The sequence below is a fragment of the Mycetomoellerius zeteki genome, unplaced genomic scaffold (genome assembly GCF_001594055.1).
Source record: "Mycetomoellerius zeteki isolate Tzet28-1 unplaced genomic scaffold, Tzet1.0 scaffold186, whole genome shotgun sequence".
Classification (NCBI taxonomy): Eukaryota; Metazoa; Arthropoda; class Insecta; order Hymenoptera; family Formicidae; genus Mycetomoellerius; species Mycetomoellerius zeteki.
In genome coordinates this window covers 402,062-418,725 of record NW_017256818.1, presented here as the reverse complement: position 1 = coordinate 418,725, position 16,664 = coordinate 402,062, and the positions used below count along the sequence as shown (strand labels likewise).

The 16,664-nt window shown below is 30.1% G+C and overlaps 1 pseudogene; it reads left to right on the top strand.

Annotated features, from left to right (window-relative positions):
• Window positions 1–6,693: 6,693 nt before the first annotated feature.
• Window positions 6,694–16,664, top strand: part of LOC108721858 (probable multidrug resistance-associated protein lethal(2)03659) — a 12,318-nt pseudogene continuing 2,347 nt past the window's right edge.

The following is a 16,664-nucleotide window of genomic DNA, read 5'->3' as shown; positions in this document are numbered from 1 at the left end:
ATGCTCTTTTTCGAAGTTTAAGTTCTGAGAACTTAAATTCTAAGAGATCTAAAAACCGAATTTTCTTCTGTTTATAGTAAATTTAAGAAAATTTTGATATCGCTATACATTTAGAATCTTGAAATTCTATACTTGAATTTAAAAAATTAATTAAATAACATCTTTCGAATTTAAAAAATTGCGATTTAGTTGATTTAATTCGATTTTGAAGAGATTATTTTCAAGGACATAAATAATCGTTAGAGATTTCTGTTCGCTGAATTGACGAGTTGAGAGAATTGTATTTAGCGTAGGTAGTGTAGAAAATAGATTTTTATACTCGTTGTAAATATTCTGATTATATAAAGAGATTATGTAAAGGAAAGAACAAATCACATCAATAGCGGTTCCATAATTGAATTATGGTATGAATATGAATTATGATAATTCATTGCTGAGGTCTCTTTGCCTTATTCTTTTGCCCTATTCTACAATGTGTTCTTTGTTTCCTGTTTCTTGTTTTGTTGCTATTTTTTACATCTTGTCTTTTTGCTTCTTATTTGATTTTTTGTTTTCTGTCGCCTGAGATAAAAGTTGATGAACTTTGGAAGAAAACAACAGGCAAGAAATACAAAATCGATAAAACGATCTTAAAGAAGGAAAAACATAAGAATCAAGAAACAAAAAACAAAGAGTACATTGTAGATTAGATTTTAGCGTTTAATAACATAACGTAATATTATTGTAACGAAATGTAGATACAAATAATTTAAGCAAATACTATATAAAGTAAAGTCGCTGATACTTATATAAATCTTCTAAAGAGATACCTCCCTTTTTCGGAAAGTTAAGTTTAAACATATTGTACATTGCGCCTTATTAATAAAACAATAAAATTTTATAATTAATGAAATTCGATCAATAAAAATTGCAAAGGGTAAGTAAATAACTGCGTGCTAATCAGTGCGCTTTATAAAAAATATAAAGTATATTAAAATATTACATATGTGACGCAAATTCAGACATATCGGCTAATTTCCAGCCATTATCAGCGAATATTTTATACCAGAAAAGAAATTATTTAAACACTCATGCTCAAAACGGAATAAATTTTCCGAAAAGATGGACGCCTCTTCTAAATCCTATATTTGATGAGTGCGATCATTTACTAGATATAATTTTTAGAGTGAATATTAGATAATTATAAGAAAGAATATTTTAAAATTTAACAATAAGTTAAAATTTGTAAAAATCAAAAAGTAAATATAATCACTGACTTAGTGCAATCGACAATGAACACATGGAAAAACACCGATGCATGAATCTAAAATATGATATGTCAGAAATCGATAGTATTGTTATTAAAGTTGATTTAAGGCAAAATTCAAATGCTTTCTTATTTTTTTATCCGAAATTCCATGAGAAATATCCAATGAGAATCTCATTTTTTGACCGTATATGTGAGAACACAAAATCGATAAACTAGAAGCCTCTACTGGTCGAAACTAGATCTTTTGAAGGACTACAAATATGATATATATGCAAGTTATAGCATATATATAATTCACATTAAAAATTATTTAAAGCATTAAAAGATCTAGCTTCGACCAGTAGTATAGGCTTCTAGTTTATCGATTGTGTTCATAAATAAATATATTTACTGAAAGATTCTTATAAATTGTCGCATGTTTGCACTTGCGGAACAGCATTATGCATGCGTATACAAATCAACAAAGAAACATTTTGCATTGAAATGAAAGAATTTTAAAAAGTCTCATATGCATTTACTTGTATGTATTTTATATAGACAATTCCTGCAAAAGAAAAAAAATATGTGACATTACTGTCTACTATGTCAATTTGAAACCCATTTTTTCAGATGCTCATTTTTATTTATCTTTCAAAAAAATTAATTATTGCAAAATTTGAAATAATATTACACGAACTGCTATATCATCTGGTAGAAGACACTTTCTAGTTTGTATTTATATTTAAAAAATGTTACTTTTAGAAATATTAGTTAAGAACAAAGTGATGTGATGATACCAATAATTTTCTTTTAAATTTTACTCCATTATGTATACTTCGAAATTAAAATAATATGTGAATTGACGCACCACAGTCTAGGAATGTTCTAAAAGAAATATGTGCCATTTGTCGTTCTGTACAATTTTTCAGATACATAACTTAAAAACTAGCTCATAGATTACGGTTAAACGATTATATTTGTCCGTGAGTCGCGCGTGGATAATGTTAGTGGTCGTGCACCTCACAGGCTTACAGACCTTAAACAAAAGATTGTACGCGTAACGTCCATGTAATACTGTGTGGTGCGTGTAACATTCGTTGTGTGAATTAATTGATACTGTTAATAAACAAATAAGGTATATTTATAATTTATCGGGATTATATCGCTACTATTGAATGGTTGCAATCAAGTGACGTATACATACGAGTTATTATCTCATTATAATAAAATTTTAATCTTTTCAATTTTATTAATTAATCTTTATTCTATGATTTTTAGTTTTTAATTAAATCGAAAAATTTATTGCTTATTTCTTTCGTATCATTTATTCATTCGTTTTTTCAAGAATACATCGATTATAGTATTAATTACATATTATTATTATAATTACATGATATTATTATATACTTACGTAAATACTGATTTATGACTATGCGCATTTTAAAATGAAATACTTCCATTTGTTATTACAATGACTTATTTTTTTATTAAAGACTAAACTTCGTTCAGTTACGAACTAGAAGTTTAATTCCTCCTCGTCTTTGCGTATAACATAACCGGTCTTTTTTTCTAAAGTTGGTATTTCTATAATTTTTAAAGTTAGTTATTGTGTATTGCTTAGCACGAAGTTAGTTGTACAAAAACTTCAAAATAGTGAGGATTCAAAGCTAGGTCCATTTGAAATACTTTTAATTGAAAAACAGTGAGACAATTGTATTTTGTATTTCAGCAGAGCACATAAAAATATTTTGTACTTCAAACACTAAGATTGACAATTCATTTCTTATTATTTGAATTATAAAATGCAAAAAACTTTCAATCTTCGACTTTAAACACAAAATACACTTGTATTGCAAATACTATTTTTAAATAAAAGTATTTCAAATACATGCTCTCCCCAACCTTGTGGGGATTTAAAAAGTATCGTATAATAGAGATAATATTTACGTAATATTTTCGCCTATGTGATCTACATAAGAAATGGTAAATTTTGTCTTCTTACTTATTGTGAGAATATTTTTATATATATTTTTTTTATTTTATGAGTTGTTGAAAATTGACATAAAAAAAAAACAAAATATAGCTCATAAATATTGTTGGACACGTGACATTGCGCTCGTTATTGTCTGACTACAATCGTACTCATAACTCGCGCCATATCGGTTATGCAACCTACGCGCGTCAATAGTGTTAGTTTGTCTGCACTCGTGTGCTGTCGTCGAATCATGACAATAGCACATGAGTTCAAAGGGGTCAATTGGCACGTGACAAAAATTATCCTCTTTACCATATGCCCTTTAAATAAAGAGTGAACCAAATTTAATAACATCGTTGGCAGCCGTTGTGTTTCTGGATCATTCCTTTCGTGATGGAACTTCCGCAAATCAAAACTTTAAGAGCGTCAAGAACAATCCAGAAATACAACGGTATAAAAGAGACACACAGAAGTGATTCAACACAGTACACGAATTCGCTGTCGAGTCGAAACGCGAGCAATTATTGCGAAGTCATTTGCTTATTTTAAAGAAGAGAGATCTTCCAGGTCGCGAAAAGTTTTTCAAAAATCTTTACTTACTACGTGCTTGCAACACGTGTAGAAAATAAAGTCATTTGTTCTATCACTTGTAGTGCACGATCAAGAATGGTCATAACGTCAACGCTCGCGATTGCATCTTAATGGAATCGCTTACTTCTAAAAACGGAATCGTAATTGTAAGACACTCACTGTAAATAGTTAATATAATTATAAAAAATTCAGTTTAAGCAAATACCTTTCACAGTTATAATCAAAGTGATTTTGTGAACTGGCGTGTGTGTGCGTGCAGTCTTAATCCCAACTTAAATTGCGGTCTAAACACAGATCTCATTTAACTTGAGTAAATACAGTGTGTGTTAAAAGTTCCGGAAGAGCTAATTATCTAAGAAAATATTGAACTTATTCGAAAAATATTTTAAATAAAAATTGTAGGACTTAAAAATCTATTAGGAGGTGATTTATTTCAACTTTGGATGACTTTGAAAAGCATGGTCAAGTTCAATAAAAAAATAAGAGTTAGTAAGGATTTCCATTTAAGATTTTTTTTTACCTTAACCATGTTTTCCGAGATTATCCAAAGTCCAAATAAATAATACACCGCCTAATAAACTTTCTTAAGCCCTACAATTTTTGTTTAAAACATTTTTCTCATAAACCAATGCTTTATGAGATAATTAGCCGTTCCTGAATTTTAGACACGCATTGCATATTAATTTTTTTTAACAGGAAATACTTATTTGTACAGATAAATAGAGAATGGAAATAAAATCAATACAATCAAAAATAAAAATTGACATGTAAACAATTTTTTATTAAAGTTAAGTATACAATGTTTTGAACATTTATTAGTCATTATAATTATCATTATCTGTCATACAATTATTTTCATTGATCAATAATTTACTAAAATAAAAATTAATAATGTCTATGATAAAATAATTAATTATGTAATACGAGATGTCAACTGGCAAAGATTAAAATAATCTATACATTTAGAATTTATAACATTCAATTGTTTCAATAGAAGAATTGTTTACACAATAACTTTTGTATATTGATATAAAATAATTAAAAAAAATTTTTTAATTAAAGAACATAAATTTAAAAAGATTAGAATTATTATAATGACTTGTATGTCACTTAAGTTGAGAAACTTTGAAAGAAACAAGAAACACGATGCAATAAACGGTAGCAAAAACGAAAAAAGCATAAGGTAAAAAGCAAAAAACAGGAAGCAAAGAACATGAATGTAGATTAGGCTTTAATCACATATGACACAACTAGTAAACTCTAGTCGGTAAGTTGTTGTTACCTCTTTGCGAGTAACAAACTGATGCTGACACGTTATTTTAAAATTAGAAATCACGTGAGTTCAATATAATAGACATCTCACCTTGTCCCAAAGTCAAAATTAGTTGCTTCAACAGTTGTTGGTATCATTATTACACACTAAGAGAAAAAATAATTGCAATTACCATAATTTAACTGTAATTTGTAATTATTTTTTTAAACAACTATGTATTTATTGTTGTAATCATGCAAATACGATTAATTATACTATTAATAATATAATAGTCACACACACTGCTTGAAAATCTTTAGTTTTTTTAAATATATTTTTTATCACTATACATATAAATTATTACTATAACATAAATAGTAAATGAATTTAAGAAAATAAAATGTTCGTTTTATTTACCATTCATACTTCAATATTTTATTATATTAATATTTGAAATTATAATAACTACAAATTTTTCGTATTGTATAAATAAGGAATCATGTTGCTCTTTTTGTAACGTGTTCTATTTCTATTAGGAAATGTAACATATGCAACTGTGTAGCCAGCAAATAACGAAATAGTATATATATTGTATATCATATATATATATATATATATGTATTTAGCATCTTTAAATTATTGAAGAATATAATAACAGCCTAGTAATTCCAGATTAACAATCTGAGGATTGGTTCCGAAACATCTTCGCAATTGTCAGTTCGCGAATGAATTGCAAAAGTTACGCCGGAATCAAGAAATTTGTAAAATACGACCGGTCAGCGTTGATGACATTTGATTGTATAGTACTTGGATCGACGACTGATTAAAGTTTTCACCAAAGTCAGTAAAATAAGGACTACACTGTAAAAAAATCAGGAAATTCAACTCGAATTGAACCAACTCAATCTCAGAGTTAAATATGGCGAACTAATTGTCAAGTCGCGTCAAGAAGAATTTTAATTTTCTTTAATATCTTCCTTGTGTTAAGTAAACATTGAATTTATTTCTATGAAATATTTATAAAATTGACTAAACTATTATTGATGGTAAACGAACATAATTGTATTGTCAATAAAAATACTTTATGAGCACGATTAAATAAATTTGCAATAGAACAGACTGATTTTAATATTTGACTGAATTATTCTGCAAAGTAACAAGAACTCAATAAATTGTTGATAGTAACAATTTTGAGGTGATTTCTACTTTGTCTTCGAGTGAAGTAGATTTAATAATTTATTCGATAGGACAATTCATTAAATTTATTTCCAATGAGACATTTTTCTCAGTATATTGTCAGTTGAAAAACATATCATTAAAGGTTTCAAGTCTCAACTGAAGTATACATTGTAAAATGTGAGTTTAATGATATATAACAATTAAGTGAATTTGTACATTAAAGGTTTTAATTGAAGAAATTGCTTGATCAATTGTTGGCTCTGTGCCCATCATGTACCATAGTACAACACAATGCAGTTTGTATATATATATATATATATTACATCACGCTTGGTTATCTGAATATATGTGAAGTGTACTGTGTATGTGTGTATTGAATATCCGTTATACATTTACAGAAAAGACTCATATGAGACAATCATCATGTATAGGAAAGCGTATATCGAGAAAATGAACAATAATCCCAGAGAGGATGCCAACATCTTCAGCATTTTGACATTTTCGTAAGTATGAATAGTAAATGACGAATACCATTCGTGATAGATCCGATTAAGAGAAATAAAACTGAGAGCGAAGATAATGCGATCCAGGAAACAGAATGTAATGACTTGATACATCCCTGGTGAAAAAAAATTCGCTGAAATTATTCTACGTTTTGGAACATTTCAGAAATTGTTGAAAATTTGCTAAAATTTCACTGAAAGTCAATTTTTCAGCTAACATATTAAAAAATTGCTGAATTTCTCTGAAACTAAATCTTCTCTGAAATTTTGCTGAAAATGAATTTTTGATCAGCTAAAAATCACTGAAATTTAAACTGAAATTTTTCTATTATTAAAATGTTGAAATTTTGTTGAAAAGAGTTCCAAAACGTGAAATAATTTCAGCGAAATTTTTTCACCAGAAATAAGATTCAAAACTTTCCAGTCTAAGAATATGAAAGTTTAAAATGAAACTACCATTGATAATTATGCAGTATAAGGAAGTCACCCTCTGATGACCTTGACCTTGATATAGGTCAATATCATGACCCCGAATAACCTCTAACAGATTTTAGCCATCGCTCGTTATTCATTAAAAAATTATTAACAAAACAAGTTTACAAAATAACATCTTATTTTTCTCGACATATAATATTAAAAACCATCTCATTTTCTTTTCCCTGCACACGACTTTCTCATGTCAACATATGTCAAGATCAAGGTCATCAGTGAGTGACTCCCCTATATTGCATAATCACCCTACCGTTTTTATTTTTTATTTTATAATCATTCTTTATTCATTTTTAATACATTGATTTGATATTACACTTTGACAAACTATCGTATTTTCCGATACTCGATAATGAGTTAGTTTGAATAGTCGACTCTCAGAAATTTTTTAAATTTTATATATCGATAGTGCTCTGAAAAATAGAATTTTATGGAATTAAACGATTTTTTAATTACAAAATTAATCGAGATATAAACAATTGATGCCAAGTTTTGCAAGAACAAAATTATTTTTCCTGATTATTTTTCGCCATATTTAATTGTTAAGTGTATAATGACGCAGTTTTTATTGATTTGAAAGTGAAAAAAAGGATATAGATCAATTTTGCGAGATAATACGTAAAGCGATAGTAACTTAGAAATTAGAAGAAACAAAATTAGTATTCCAACGAGAAAAGCAAAATTCAGTAACCTCGACGAATTGCGGATAATTCATTCGAGTAAAACGTGTTTGCTTTGCTTTTCTTCTTTGCAGTTGGATTCTACGCATTTTCTGGGTGGGTTATCGTCGAGATCTTGAAGTAACTGATTTATATACACCGCTTAAAGAGCATACGAGTGATATTCTTGGTGTTAAAATAGCGAAAGCCTGGGAGAAGGAATGGAAGGCGTATCAGTGTCGGCTGGAGCAGGTTGCCAAAAGCGGATCACGGAAGAAGGTCAAGGAGCCCAGCCTGATGAGAATCCTCATCAGGTGTTTCGGTTTCAAGACTCTGCTGTGCGGAACTTTCATGGCCGTTATAGAAACCTTGGTCAGGTACAACCTCCCTTTCATTTCTTACCTAGAAATTCCCCTATGAAGTTTTTCATCTTAATATTTTATATTTTTTGCATTGGCGACGTCTTGATGACAAAAAATAATAAAAATTGCATGAATTTAATCCTGCAAAATTAAATCTTTCATTAAGCAGTTCTTATTAATGAGATTTCCGTATTTTTTAAATTAAGAATAAAGATTTAAATAAAGATCTAATTAAATATTTATAATAATTATAAATGAATGATATAATTGTATCTACAGAATTTCCGCGAAAGAATGTAATAAATATTATAATTTTGAAATTAAAACCAAATTAAAATTTACAAATTTTTAAAATTTAGAATTCTAAATTTTTAAACTAGTTTTTAGTTTACAAATTTCTCACATTCTGACAAATTTTCTCTTTTGATGCAGAATAGTGCAACCGTTATTGTTGGGTCAGATGTTGCTCTATTTTAACACCACAGATATCGACAAATTCTACGCGTACAAATGCGCCATCGGCATTATTTTGTGCTCCGCTGTTAACGTGTTCGTAGTCCATCCTTACCTGATGGATATAACTCATTTGGGTATGAAGATTCGCGTAGCCTGCTGTTCGCTGATCTACCGCAAGACGTTGAAGCTGACCAGAACCGCGCTGGGCGAGACGACAATCGGTCAGGCAGTCAATCTGCTATCTAACGATGTCAACAAATTCGACGTCAGTATCATATTTCTCCATTATTTGTGGCTCGGACCTTTGACGACCATCATCATCACATACATTATATTCCATTTGATCGACATCGGAATATCATCTATTTTCGGTATCACATTTCTTCTGATGTTCATCCCTTTTCAAGGTGAGAAGATCAATGCTCTGATCGTTTCTAGCAAACGTTTCTAAACTTTATAAAAGGCACATAGACAAAAAAAATTTGCAGATTTTAAATAAATATTTACTCCAATAGTACTAATGAAATATTTACTAAATGTAAACATATATTTATTCGATTTAAACATAACTGTTTTATTTCGAATAAATATTTATTTACTATAAATAAATATTTCATTAGTACTATTGAAGTAAGTATTTATTTAAAATCTGCAAATTTTTTTTCAGTGCACATATGCATATCAAGTCAATTTAATCGACTGATGAAATTGAAAGTAACTTGATATGTATGTGTTGCAAAGTTAAGAAAAGTTTAAATTATAAGTAATTTCAGTAATGAAAATCGTCTTTTTGCTTCGACTCTTTATTGGTAGAATCTTGACTTAAGATTAGTTTTGATAAATAATAATTAACAAATAATAGATTTTTAATGAACGATAATTGATTTAAATTAATTTTAATCTGAAATCTTTAAATTTTGTTGCTTTCTAACTATATTTTAAATTTTTTTAAATACGAGAATAAAATTCTGTTTCCAAATTTTTATATTTTCATTGTTTGTCTCCAAATTATTAAGTTCCTTTCTAAGTTTCGCTAATTACTGAGCCTTTTTTCAATTAATAAATATCATTTGGTAAATCATTAACAAGTTGTAAGAGTTGCTTCTAAATTTATTTTTTAAATTTCTCAGTATGGCTAGGCAAGAAGTCATCGGAGCTGAGATTAAAAACCGCTATCAGAACAGACGAAAGGGTGCGATTAATGAACGAGATTATTAGTGGAATCCAAGCCATCAAGATGTATACCTGGGAGAATGTTTTCAGCGCGCTCATAGAAAAAGCAAGAAAGTAAGTACTGCCGCATAAATTGATTACGCAAACAATGCTTGTATCGATTGTACAATACATTACAACAAGGAAGATGATTCTTGCAAAAAATCTGTCTGTGATAATGCCTTCGTAGCCCAAAATAGAAGCAGACAGTATCTTTATGTTTTTAATGCTTGTGTTGACAAAAATTCCAGTATTAGAAATAAAATTCCAATATTAGAAATAGTCATATCTTGGGACGATTAATATTGTACGGTTTTTTTATTTGAAACGGAAAAAATATACATATATATAAACACTACAAAATTCAATTTCAGGAAAGAAGTTAATATCATCCAATGGGCGTCGTGTGTCAAAGGTATCGTCTTGTCTTTCATCGTCTTCGTGACAAGAATATCGTTGTTCATTACGATATTGTCTTATATTCTGTTTGGCTACAAGATAACGGCCGAGAAGGTGTACGTGATAACTGCCTATTATAACAGTTTAAGCTTAATTATGACTGCCTACTTTCCGCAAGGTATGCGATAATTTAGTGTAGCAATGTATGTAATAATTACATATGAACGACATCGATCACAATGTTGACGCTTGCAATGCTCCTTTTTTATTCCTTCATTTTTACTTTTTCAAGTCTTTTTTATCTGTCCTTCCTTTCTCACTGTTCAACACTCAATGATGAATTCCTTATACTGGATTCGCAGCAGAGTCGACGTAATGTCCTCACGAGCATTTGCATGCGATAACTTGCTGACTGAAGCCATAACGGCTATAATCGGCAAATTATTATACATAATTAGTCGGTTGAGAGAGAGAGAGAGAGAGAGAGAGAGAGAGAGAACCATGGAAATTAAATCATCTAGTTATAGAAGATAATTACTTACTTATCTATGAAATATTAAATACATCACGCTTATGACGCCCATTTTGATTTACTAACAATAACAGAATAAACTATATAGGGGGCTGGTTACCATACTTCTTTTCAATGATTATATTTTGTCTTACACTTTATGCACTTTATTATCTTAATATCATAATAAATAAAAGTTCCGTTTAAGAATCATATCTAACGTTAAATATGGAATAAATTATTCTACATTTTCATTTTTTTTATTTGTTTTTTATTTTTATTTAACCCAGGAATAACACAAGTAGCGGAAACGATTGTGTCTATAAAACGGCTGCAAAAGTTTTTGATGTATGATGAACTGACTCTTTCCGAGATTGAAGCGAAGGAGAACAATAAGAAGGACACAAGAGAGAATAACAAAAATGCGAAGAAGAATAATCAACAGGATGTGAAAGAGAATAATATGAAAAATTCGAAGGAAAATTTAATCGAGCAGAAGAAGAACGATAACATAATCGTAGACGAGCCGAACAATGTCGAGTATAGTATCTTCATCAAGAACGGAAATGCTAAGTGGTCGGATTATGAACAAGAAGACACTCTACTAAATATCAACATGAAGGTACGTCCCGGTGAACTGATCGTTGTAGTCGGTCAGGTCGGAGCGGGAAAAAGCAGTCTGTTGAACGTCATCCTGAAAGAATTGCGTTTGCAAGAAGGCTCCATTCAAGTATGTTGGCGATTCCTTTTTAGTTAATAATAAATATTTAAAAAATTTAAATATGTAAATATCAAATAAACCATTTTTTTACACACATAAAAATAAATTATTTAATCAATTTATTTTAAAAATATTATATATATATTTCTAATTAATTTCAATATTTATAAATTAATTTGCATAACTAATTTACATAGCTATTGTTTTACATAATTAATTAATATAGCTATTGCATTTACATAATTAATTAACATATACTATTGTTTTTTTAAATACTTTTTCATAGGTTAACGGCAGGGTTGCCTATGCCAGTCAAGAACCGTGGCTTTTCGCTGATTCGGTGAGACAAAATATTCTATTCGAAAAAAAGATGGATCAGATTCGATACGATCGCGTGACTAAAGTGTGTCAATTAAAGAGAGATTTCAGCCTGCTGTCTTACGGTGATAAGACGATTGTAGGAGAAAGGGGTGTCAGTCTTTCCGGTGGTCAGCGTGCAAGGTTGGTTTCACAAAACATCCTAATAAGACAAAACATGTTGAATTTATTGAAATTGTTTATTTTTGTTTATAATCTTAGAGGCTCTCTTTTAATTTTTTTACCTATATGATAAGAATCATAAAAAAATTATATGTAATTTTCTTGAAAATTTTTATGTTTCATATATATGTGTGTGTATATATAACTGACAGAATAAACTTGGCGAGAGCGGTTTATGCCGATGCCGACATTTACCTCATGGACGATCCCTTAAGCGCCGTGGACGCTCATGTGGGCAAGCATATATTTGAAGAATGCATCGATAAATATTTACGAGGCAAGACTCGGATTCTCGTTACTCATCAGTTGCAATATTTACGCAACGTCGGTAGAATTATCGTTCTGAAGGACGGAGCTATCCAGGCTGAAGGGTGATTCTACTGCTTCTATCTTTTCAATTCACCTTGTTATTTGCATAGATTAATTACCTATTAACATGATAGTATCACTGTCTTTTCGCAGAAAAGTATATAAATATCAATATTGATTTGCTTGCAAGATGAAGTAAATACTTAGAACATGGTCACTTCTGTCATTCTATTGCTTTATATGAAATTATATATGTTCATCAGTACTTACGACGAGCTGGGCTCTATGGGAGTGGATTTTGGTCAACTGTTAAAAAACCAAGTGAATGAGAAATCGTCTGTACTCTCCTCGCCTCCTGTTAGCCGTAAAAATTCGCTCATCGCTAGTATCACGTCGCTGAGTTCCTTAATGACGAATAATACTTCGAAACAGGAGCCTGATGAGGTAAAAAATTTAGGGATTTATTTTATAAACTACTTTCTAATTACTAATATGTATCCTGTTAATATTGTTATTCAGAATAATTGAATTGATGAATGTAAAAGGGGAATGCGAGTCTAATTTAATTTGAAAATAAATTTTCTTTTTTGATCTTCAAATAGATAGATATGCTTTTAGTGTAAATAAAACACCTTTCTAGACTTCTAAGGACCTAAATTAAACATTGAAAATGCACAATGAGTACAGAAAGCTCAGTATACTCGTTTCCTTTGAAAAAACTGGAATTATCCTATCAGAAAATAGAAAAAGAATATTTTTTTTAAATGTGCTGTTTTTGAATCAACAATTAAGTTTGAAGAACAATTAGAAGAGATATTTTAATAGTTAGCATTTTCAAAGTGTTTTGTGTAAATTATCACGCAATTATTTAACATAAAGAGAAGTAATTGTTTAACATAGTTTAAGATATTCCTTTTCCGCACTCACTGATTCAATTAAAAATATCTTAATTATGGGAAAATATATCTAAATTATGGGAAAATGTTAGTTCAGAAAATTTAAAATATTACTGTAGATAATTATTATAATTAAATAACGAGTTTTATGTAATTTTTTTAAAAGAACGCAACAGTCCTATTTTTTTTATTGTCTCGAAACAGTCCTATTCTTTTTATCTTGGAATAATTTTAGATTTTAACAATAAATAATAGTTAACAGTTGATTTATGTTAATCATTAATTTCAGGTAACTGAGATGCAAACGGTAGGCAACGTTTCCGGCGAAGTATTCACTGATTATCTCCGTGCTGGCGGAAACTGGTGCGTTATATCCACAGTAGCTATGCTTAGCATAGCGACACAATTAGCGGCTAGCGGCAGCGATTTCTTTCTTGCTAATTGGGTTAATAAAGAAAGACACTATGTAAGTTTATCATTAGACACTAACAAGTGTTGTTAAAATAATTGATGAATTGAGAGTGTAATCGCTTTTGCAAAAGATTCGAGAAGTCTTAAATTTTACAACAAAGAGTACTTTAGTAATATTTTTTGTTTCAAATACCTTTATGTAGATAAAGCAAATAATATACTTATTAATATCAATTATTATATTAAAATAATAATATAGTTAATATTTAGTTAATAATGTCATTTTTAATCTCAGCTTTGCTAAAAATTTTGAAGTTTGTATCAATTTTGATTTAAATAAAGAGGATTTAAAGGAATTATTATAATTGTTATAAAGAAAAAAGTTAAAATTTTTAATAATTTAGTTCCATTAAATTAGCTTATTACTAAATTAAAATTTCGATGCTTTAAAATTAAAACATTCGAAGGTAATTTTTTTCTTAAAGAACATATGAGAAGAAAGATATTTCTGTAGAAAGATTGCAGAGGAGCATGAATTTCATGTCGAACTTAAAATTAAAAATAAACTTGCAACTACAATTAAGGAGATGGGTGGAATAAAGGCCTAATTGTAAAATCTTGATATTAATAAAAATTAAAATAACTTGCTACTTTTTTATTATACACAAATGAGTACAGTATCGAATGAATTTATGTAATGTCTTTAAGAAGTTACATGTTACAATACTTTTCTATTACGATCAATATTACATGAAAAAGCTAATTGCTAGAAAAAGGGCCGAAGTATTATAGAATTGTGCCTTTATTCCGCCCATCCCCTCAATTACTTTTCTTTTCTATATTAAAAATACTATTAATTACGTATACAATTTATAGATGAATCAAACGGAAGACGGCATTGTGGAGGACGTTTCCCCAAGAAGTTCTCTTACTCGCATGGAGTACATCTATATCTACAGTGGACTAATCGTCCTGACAATCGGCATCACCCTTATCCGCTCATGGGCTTTCTTCTGGATGTGCTTGCGGGCCTCAATGCGCTTGCACGATCGTATGTTTCGCAGCATTAGTCGCGCCACTATGCGGTTCTTCAATACTAACACATCAGGACGTATACTCAATCGCTTCTCCAAAGACATGGGCGTGGTGGACGAGATGCTGCCCATGGCTCTTATCGATTCTATCCAGATCGGTATGTCGCTGATAACCGCCATCATCGTGATCGCTGTCGCAAACGTGTGGCTGCTGATACCTACGGTGATTGTCAGCATTGTCTTTTATTACCTGAGAATCTTTTATCTGGCCACTAATCATAGCATTAAGCGTCTCGAAGGCATCAGTGAGTATTTTCAGCTTGTCTTTCTAGAATAGAGACACAGCTTCCTCGATAGAATAAGATAGATTCGATCGCGGATTGAAATCAAGTCTATTGAATTGACGATGGGTGTCAATTCTTCAGCTAAAGTGAGTGGAATTTCTAACTTTCTTTAGCCCGTTCGCCTATCTTCTCTCACTTGAGCGCGACTCTTCAAGGACTACCGACGATCCGTGCGTTTGGAATGGAAGAGACTCTCACAAAGGAGTTCGATAATTATCAGGATATCCATTCGTCCGCGTGGTACATCTTTATCGCATCCTCACGCGCCTTTGCCTTCTGGGTGGATGCTTTTTCCATGCTATATATCACGCTGGTCACGCTGAGCTTCCTTGTGATGGACAACGGCTTTATGTACGGCGGATACGTAGGACTAGCGATCACGCAGAGTATCAATCTTATTGGGAGATTACACTGGTGCATGCGCCAGAGCACCGACGTGGAGAATCAGATGGCTTCGGTGGAGCGTATTCTTGAGTACAAGTACTCGCTTATCCTTTGTACCCCTGGTGAAAATTTTTCTCAGAATTTTTCATATAATTTTTCAGAATTTCTATATAATTTTATAACTTTCTCACATTTTTTATACGAATTGGAACACTTTTCAGGAAATCTACATCTTTTTTCTCAGAATTTTTTATATATGTTAATTATGAAATATCATAAGATTTCTATGATTTTTGTAAGTATAATTTCTAATGAAATGTTATAAAATCTAAAAAATTAAAAAATATTTTTTAAAAATTATGGGATGAGAAATTTCAGAATATTTCAGAATTCACTTGTATGAAAAATTCTGAGAAAAGATGTAACCTTTTCGAATATATCTGAGTATTTCTGAAAAATGTTCCAATTCGTATAAAAATTACGAGAAAAATTTTCACCAGGGATATCTTCATATTGTATTTGTGTTATAATTACATATCAATTATCTTTATTAATGTTTTATCTTATTGAAATATGAATCACCATTTATACTACTTTCATTATAATTTTCAATGCTGTACTAAATTTTTTATTATAATAAAATCGAAAAATACACACAGAATTTAATTAACTACCGATTTAGTGATCTACTTACATTACGAATCTTATACTCAAATATTATTCCATTATTGACCGCATATTATAAATTCTTAAATTCCTAAATGTCTTAAACTCCTTCAAATCTTGAAATCTTAAATCTTATAGCGTTGATTTAAGTTGTTTGGATATTTTTGCTATCCAAGTTTTATATTTGTCTTAATATTAATATGTTTTCATCTATATCTAGATGAACAAATTTGTAAGTTTTAGGAAAAATTGCGGATATTTCTCAAGCAATCTAATTTTTTTAGATTAATAAAATAACGTTTAATTTATTGTGATGAAGATTTCTGCTTCAATCTTTTTTTTAGCAAAGTGGACAACGAGCCGCCTCTCGAAAGTGCTCCCGATAAAAAGCCCAAGTCCGATTGGCCACAAGGAGGTAAGATCAAGTTCAAGAACGTGTTCCTACGCTATGCGCCTTTAGAGCCAGCAGTGCTCAAGAACCTCAGCTTCGTCATCTTTCCACGGGAGAAAATCGGCATCGTCGGCAGAACCGGTGCCGGCAAG